General features: G+C 34.6%; 1 pseudogene; it reads left to right on the top strand.

Annotated features, from left to right (window-relative positions):
• The first annotated feature begins 5,499 nt into the window (after nucleotides 1-5,499).
• LOC149535111 (putative methyltransferase PMT18) lies at nucleotides 5,500-7,462 on the top strand (annotated as a pseudogene).
• The last annotated feature ends 413 nt before the right edge of the window (nucleotides 7,463-7,875 follow it).

Below are 7,875 nucleotides of genomic sequence, written 5' to 3'. Positions count from 1 at the left end.
TCAATACTATTGTATATTTGATTAATAGAGGTCCCTCTACTCCTTTGGGCTATGGTATTCCAAAGGAAGCATGGACTAATAAGAAGGTGAGTTATTCTTTTCTCAAGACCTTCGATTGTGAAGCATTTACTTATATAGATTCTAAAAATAGAACCAAGCTGGAAGTTAAGTCAAAGAAATGTGTATTTTTTGGATATGGCATTAATGAATTTGGTTATAGACTTTGGGATTTTGAAAATCATAAAATTTTAAAAAGTCAAGATGTCATATTCAATGAGAGTGTTGTACAAAGATCTATTGTAGCAACATGAAAAAAAAGAAGATGATTATGTAGTGCTGGATGATACTCCAAAACATGATGTTCTAGCCATTCCTCATGATGTGCAACAACTACAACAACAAATGCCACACACACCGGTGAATGTTAGACAGTTAACAAGGCAAATTAGACCTCCACAAAGATTTTCTCCCTCTTTGTATTCTATTCTACTTACTGATGCTGGTGAACCTGAAAGTTGTGATGAAGCTATGCAGGTGGATACTTAGATTCAGTGGGAGTTTGCAATGAAAGAAGAAATGGACACTTTGCTAAAGAATAAGACATGGGATTTGTGCAAGTTGCTTGCAGGTAAAAGAGTTTTATAGAATAAGTGGGTTTATAGGTTGAAAGAAGAGGAAGGATGTAAGAAACAATTTAAAGCTAGGTTAGTTGTGAAAGGATTGATTTTGATGAGATATTTTTATCTGTTGTTAAGATAACTTATATCCATACTATTTTAAGTCTTGTAGCTACTAAAGATTTGCATTTAGAGAAGCTTGATGTTAAAACAACCTTCCTTCATGGTGATTTAGATGAAGAAATATATATGGCTCAGCCACAAGGATTTGAGGTCAAAGGTAAGGAGAACTTAGTGTGCAAATTGAAGAAAAGTTTATATGGCTTGAAGCAAGCACTTCAGCAATGGTATATGAAATTTGAAAATTTTATGCATGAGCATAGATATAATAGGTGTCATTCAGATTATTGTGTTTATTTTAAGAGGTCGGATGATGATAGCTACATTATTTTATGTTTATATGTTGATGATATGCATGTAGTTGGGTCTAACATGGATCATATTAAGGGGCTGAAACGCCAGTTAGCACATGCATTTTCTATGAAGGATTTGGGGGCAGCAAAACAAATCCTTGGTAAGAAGATTTGCAAAGATAGGAAGAACAAAACATCGACACTATCCCTGGCTGATTATGTGGAGAAGGTGTTGCAATGTTTCTTTATAGAGAATGCTAAAGCTGTCAGCACACCTTTACTTGGTCATTTGAAATTGACTAAGGAGATGTGTCCTAAGACACAAGAAGAGAAGGATAAGATGTCCAAGGTACCCTATGCTTTAGTTGTAGGAAGCTTAATGTATGCTATGGTATGTACTAGGTCAATTGTACATGCAGTGGGAGTCGTTAGCAGGTATATGAGTCATCTAAGAATTGAGCATTGGAATGCAGTCAGATGAATTCTTAGATATTTGAGAGAACATTCAATAAGTGTTTACACCTTGGGGGCTATACTATTGATGTAATGGGCTATGTTGACTCAGATTTGGTGGGATATTGATACTAGACAAAGTACTACAGGTTATGTCTTTACTATTTGTGGGGCAAGTGTGAGCGATGTTTCTAGGTTACAGATGGTTAATGCTCTATCCACTACAGAGGCAGAGCATGTTACTACTACAGAGGCAGCCAAAGAGATGATATGTCTTCAGTTCTTCTTGAAAGAATTGGGACACCCTCAGAGGGATAGTTATTTGTTTACAGATAGTCAAAGTGTCATTCATCTTGCAAATAATTCAACTCTACATTATAAGACCAACCACATACAGTTGTGTTACCATTTCATTCGGTCAGTTTTGGAGGATGGATAGTTAAAGCTAGAGAAGATGCATACAAATGACAATCCAGGAGATATGTTGACAAAGGTAGTAACAAGGGAGAATCTAAACTCCTCTTCAACTTCGGTTGGTCTTCTAGACTGACCATGAATCAAAGAATAACAAAGTCTAGGGTGGTTTGATCTAGTGGGAGCCCCATGTGGTAGTGGTATAACTACAAGATCAGTCCCCAAGTGGGAGATTGTTGTTTAGTGTGGAGCCTGATCAGTCCCCAAGTGGGAGATTGTCATATTGTGGTAACTAATCAGGAAAGTACTACACATCATAAATTCTTTGGGGTTCGAGGCAATGACCCGAAATTTTTTTGGGGCGTGGCCGATGTTGTAGTCGACATATGGCTAACATGTTGTAACCCTAAAATGGCATAAAATACTTATATAAAAGGGCTTAGGGTGAGGTATTTTGATTAAGTTTTGATGTGAAATTGGTTCTTGCGGCAATACTGAGCTGTAAGGGATTACGGATTGTAATAAGGTTATAATCACTAGATTGTAATAATATTGGACTTGTTGTTTGGTGGGCGTAGCCCAGGGATTGGGTGAACCACGTAAATCTTGGTGCCTTGTGTTCTTTTCTGTGTGATCTATTATTTTCTGTTAGTAGTTATATTTGCATGTAATTGTTATTTTTTTCCATGGTTTAATTCTAACATCGACAATTTAGTCGATCATATTCCAACTTTCATAGATGAAGTGTCATTCTTCATGGCCTTGATGATGTCTCTTATTTCCTATTGAAAAGACATTTTTTGAAAATTTGATACCTATGATTATTGTGGAGAAAGTGCCTAAACTCATCGAACACATGCTTTCCTAAACTTCTCGAATGACAAAATTTCATCTTTGGACCACAAACTGGACATGCAAATTTTTTCTTTGTCTGAAGACCTAAAAGATCGTGTACAATTGGATCATGTACAATTATCATGCACAACTTAAGCATATGATAGTAATGTGTAAGCACTATAACAGACCAAAAATATGTGATCTTAACAATATAACATATCGCAAAAATGAGTTAGCCTAGGGGCATCATGTATTGTCCATACAAGCATTGAATGGAATTGAAATTATCGATGTCCTATCGGTCTAGAGATGTCATACATAGTGACATCATTTCATAACTTCAACAACTCGTCAATTAGGGACTCAATATACATGTTCATGTCTTTAACTTGGTACTTACCTAGTAATTAAATGAACATAAACATTACATAATTATTATGACCATTTTCATGCACTGTTTATAAATTAATTTAGATAACTATAAAATGAAAAAATACCTGGCACAATCATTGACAACATTATGGACATCCAAAGAGGAATGTTATTGTTAATAACAAAAATAGGCCACGGTGAGTAAACAGATCTCATATCTCCATATGAAGTGATACCATCCACTACCAATGAAAACTTCAAATTACAAGGTTCTTCTTTAAAGTGTGACCATGTTTCTTCTACCTCTTGAAATTTAGAACCATCAGCAGGCATTCACATAATGGCATCTTGACTTCTATTGTGTGCATGGTAATCCATAAATTTTGCCAAGCTAGCGAACCTAAATAATCGTTGAAGATGTGAAATAATGGGAATGTACCAAAGAAACTTGTGTGGTACCTTTTTTGTTATTTAATCTGACCAATATCTATGAATATGGCAATCAAGGTATTTTGTTGCAAATTCATGTTGTTTATGATATAGAATGTGATCATTGAGACATGCATGTATTGTCTGATACTTCATTCCAAACTAGTTCACAATATTAGATAATTCTCAGTACGAGAGGCAAAATTTTTAATGGTGGTAACAAAGACTCACTAATCAACCTACAACAAAAAATATACATTGTTAATATAATGAATAGTAATTGTATGCTAACATTGAAGATGACAAAAATGGCATACCTTAGCATACGTGACATTGCTACATTGAATATACCATTCATAACCTTTAAGTTCACGAACAACACTATAGCCAAGAGTAGAGTTATTTGGGAGCCTTCATATAAGGGCTCGTGCATCTTCTCAAGTAAAGGTATATCAAGACCATCTTCATCATCATTATCAGATTTGCTAGTACCATCATTGTGAGCCTCTTCATCACCTGCCCTAATACCATCTTGTTCAATCATGTCCTCTGGCACATTATCATCTTCTTCCATGGGAGTGTTATCCTCAACTTGGATATTCACACATCCATGTTCCTCCAGTAGGAAATCCACATTCAGCAATGGATGAAAATCGTGGCCCCTTCAACATAACCATGTTGCCAACAATGACTCTGGGATGTTGTGATTAGAATTCTTCAATCCTTTAAGCCCTTACACTTTTTGCAAGGGCAATAACATTTATCAAGATTTCTTTAGAAATGAGCCCACAATGGAACCATTGTCTCGTTATTTTTTTCTGGGTTCATATTGTCAGACGTGGTCTTTCTTCATAGGAAAATATATCTGCAAATAAATTGGACATGTTGTAGTTAATGTTTATATCTGCACATATGGACATTGTTGATTAATGTTTTCAAATGTAACTGAAATGATCCTATAATTTTTAGAAGGACTGGATGTTTGAAAAATTTGGAGTTATAGACAATGTATCTTAATTATTTGCAAAATGTCTCAAAGAGATGTCACAAGGTGAAAGTTACTTAGGTGCTATCAGCAGCATGCCTTGACTAATCCTGATAGCAATGACTAATGTGATTAATGCATCAACTAATAAAGATGACTAAAAAATTGAAACATATTAATGTATAGAAATGTTTTCCTTGAGGAAATATATGCTCTTCAGTAAGATATAAAAGGAAATATGAATTAGATGTGATCTATGTGTGCTACAGGAAGATGTACATTACCTTTTGAAAATCATTCAACAGGGGCATCATACTTTCATCAATTTATAGCAATGAATGAGTGATCTAAATGTTGGTTTATAGCCATTGATCCAATTTTTTGATTTACATGCTACAGCCTTGTACTTTTTGAGATGAAGTCTTCAAGTATCATATTAGGACCCTGAATCATCAAATTTTGTAATGTGGCTGATGTAAGACAGATCTCTTGGTCAACTTACATCATTTCATGAGAGAGTATATAATTTGGCCTTCCTCAAAATCTAATTCCCTAGGGATTTGTCTAGGGGGATACTTAAGACTAATGTATAGTTATACCCTATTCTAATAGGCATTCCCAAGTCACTTTTTCAGGTTAAGTTATCCTTTCTCCCAACAGTTTTTGCTACTATGAATAATTTCTTACTTTTGGTACGAGACTGAGTTTCCCTAAAGAATTTCTTGTTTGAACTTAAGGCTTCTAAAAGTTCAATGATCAAAGCATCTAACCAGTAGATCAAAAATCACTTTGTTTCTTACAAGTTAAACTTTCTCATTGATTGCACTGACTTGCTTTCTACTAATGTAGATAAACAATAAGTTATATATTTACATTTTGCATAAATCAAATGAAATTGATATTGATTGTTCATTTGATCGCATACATCAACTACCAGAATTGGAGAGTGACTCTCTTTTATAATGATTTGTAGGTTGCTAGCTGGGGTGCCTACCTGCTAAAGAGAAGCATTTTAACCATGTCCTTTGCATTGAGGGATACACATGAAGCACAAGTACAATTTTCTCTCGAACGTGGTGTTCTAGCAATGATTGGTATCATGGCTTTTGAAAGGATGTCATATCCAGCAAGATCATTTGATATGGCTCACTGCTCTCGTTGTCTTATTCCATGGAAAGACTATGGTAATTATCTAAATCCAACCTATTTCTTTTGTAGAGCTTTAGTAATGTATGTAATTTTTTTTTCTAATCTAACCTATGCTTTTTCCCACCATATGGCATTTACTTACTGGAAGTGGATAGGGTGTTGAGACCTAGTGGGTATTGGATTTTATCCGGTCCTATAAACTGGCAAAAATATCACAAGGGTTGGGAAAGAACTCCAATGGACTTGAAAGCAAAGCAAGATGCAATTGAAGATGTTGCAAAGCATCTATGTTGAAAGAAGGTTGTCCAAAGTGTGACCTCGCTATATGGAAAAAGCCCACAAACCATATTTATTGTGTTAAAAGAAGACATGTTTACAAAACTCCCCAAATATGTGAAGCTAACAACCCTAATGTTGCTTGGTATGTAATTTTACCCATTTTTATTTTATAGCAATATAAGTCTTCTAAAATGAAACATTATAAGAATTTGGTATCAGAGCATCTCCTCAACATCTTTTAGTGTAAATTAGGAATATATGTCAATTTATTAGATCATCTTTATAGCTTAGCTTTGTTTGATATGTTTTTGCTACTGACAATTTGAATTATTGCTGAATGGAAGGTATAAGAAGATGGAAACTTGCATAACACCACTTCCAAAGGTGAATGGTATCCATGATGTTGTAGGGGGTGCCTTAGAAAAATGGCTAAAACATCTTATAGTTGTCCCTCCAAGGATAAGTAGTGGCAGTTTCCCTGGAATTACAGTTGAAAAGTTCAGTGAAGATAACAAACTATGGAATAAGAGAGTGTCATACTAAAAAATGTTTAATGGTCATCTGGGGCAAGGAGGATATAGAAACATCATGGGCATGAACTTTGATTTGGGATACTTTGTTGCTGCCTTGGCAAATGATCGCTCATGGGTCATGAATGTGGTTCCATTTCATGCAAAACTAAATACTCTCGGTGCCATCTACGAACGTGGATTGATTGGTACTTATCTCAACTAGTAAGCAAAATATTTTTGGACATATTCTCAAATCTAATATTGGACCCACAATTAGGCAACATTGTGCCCTGCATGCATGAAGTTTCTACAGTCTATGATACATTATTGGACCCACAATTAGGCAACATTTTTCCCTACATGCATGAAGTTTCTACAATCTATGATAAATTGTTGGATGGTTTTTGGATTTGATGGCATTAACAATTTTTTATTAACATTTCAAATTATACTCTGTGATTCATATGAATATAAAAATGATTGATCATAGAATATGATCCGAAGTGTTAATAAAAAATGGACAATGCAGTCAAATCCAGAGTTGCCCAATAATATTGTGACTATTTTCTAAAATTTGATATAGCATCTGACCTTGCTACACCTCATGATTAGAGTTAAGGTGAAACGAGAATTGAATGAATAGCTCCCAAATTGAATATATTTTTTTGTTTAATGTAAGAAGTCCCTAACAATTGCTTGGCTAGTTTTTCTTCAAAGTTAAACCTAGATGTAACCTTCACATATCTTCAAGTTATGACTTTCCACAAACCCTTGCCATGAAAAATTACTACCTAGGTGCTATCCAAAATATTAACATAAATTGTATGACATGAGATAACATGGTTTGGTACTTGGACTCACCAAGAGAATGTTATTAAGCCTATTTGGATGGTATGACAAAGGTTGTTTTTGGATTGCAGGTGTGAGGCCTTTTCAACATATCCCAGAACTTATGAGTTGATTCACGGCAGTGGTGTCTTCAGCATGTATCAAGATAGGTAATGGTTTATTTCAATGTTCATATATTATCTTATGCAGAAATCCTCCATGGGTATGTTAAAGATTAATAAGCTTTTGAAATATTCAAGGTTAAATTGATTTTAAGAACAAACGAAGTACATATTATGATGTCAGTAAATTTTTGAAACCATAAAGATTAAATTGGCTTTAAGACCAATCGAAGCATATATTTTGAAATAGAAATCTGTTACTGTAATAGTTAAAACTTTGTAAGTTTTCTTTGGATTAGATCTTGCCTCCAAGATACATAATGAGGCTTGCACTAATTGTTTTCTGAGTGCATGTAAGGAAAATCATATCTATAGCATCGTAGAAGCCTGGTAGAATGAGTGTTACTGGTGATCACCTAGTGAAGCATTACACTTCCTCTGTATCCAAAAAAAAATTTAGCTACT

This window comes from Cupressus sempervirens, chromosome 10 (genome assembly GCF_028749045.1).
Source record: "Cupressus sempervirens isolate cs-2001-9-10 chromosome 10, ASM2874904v1, whole genome shotgun sequence".
Taxonomy (NCBI): domain Eukaryota; kingdom Viridiplantae; phylum Streptophyta; class Pinopsida; order Cupressales; family Cupressaceae; genus Cupressus; species Cupressus sempervirens.
Note: the sequence above shows the minus strand (reverse complement) of the source record. Positions and strands in the feature narration are given on the sequence as shown.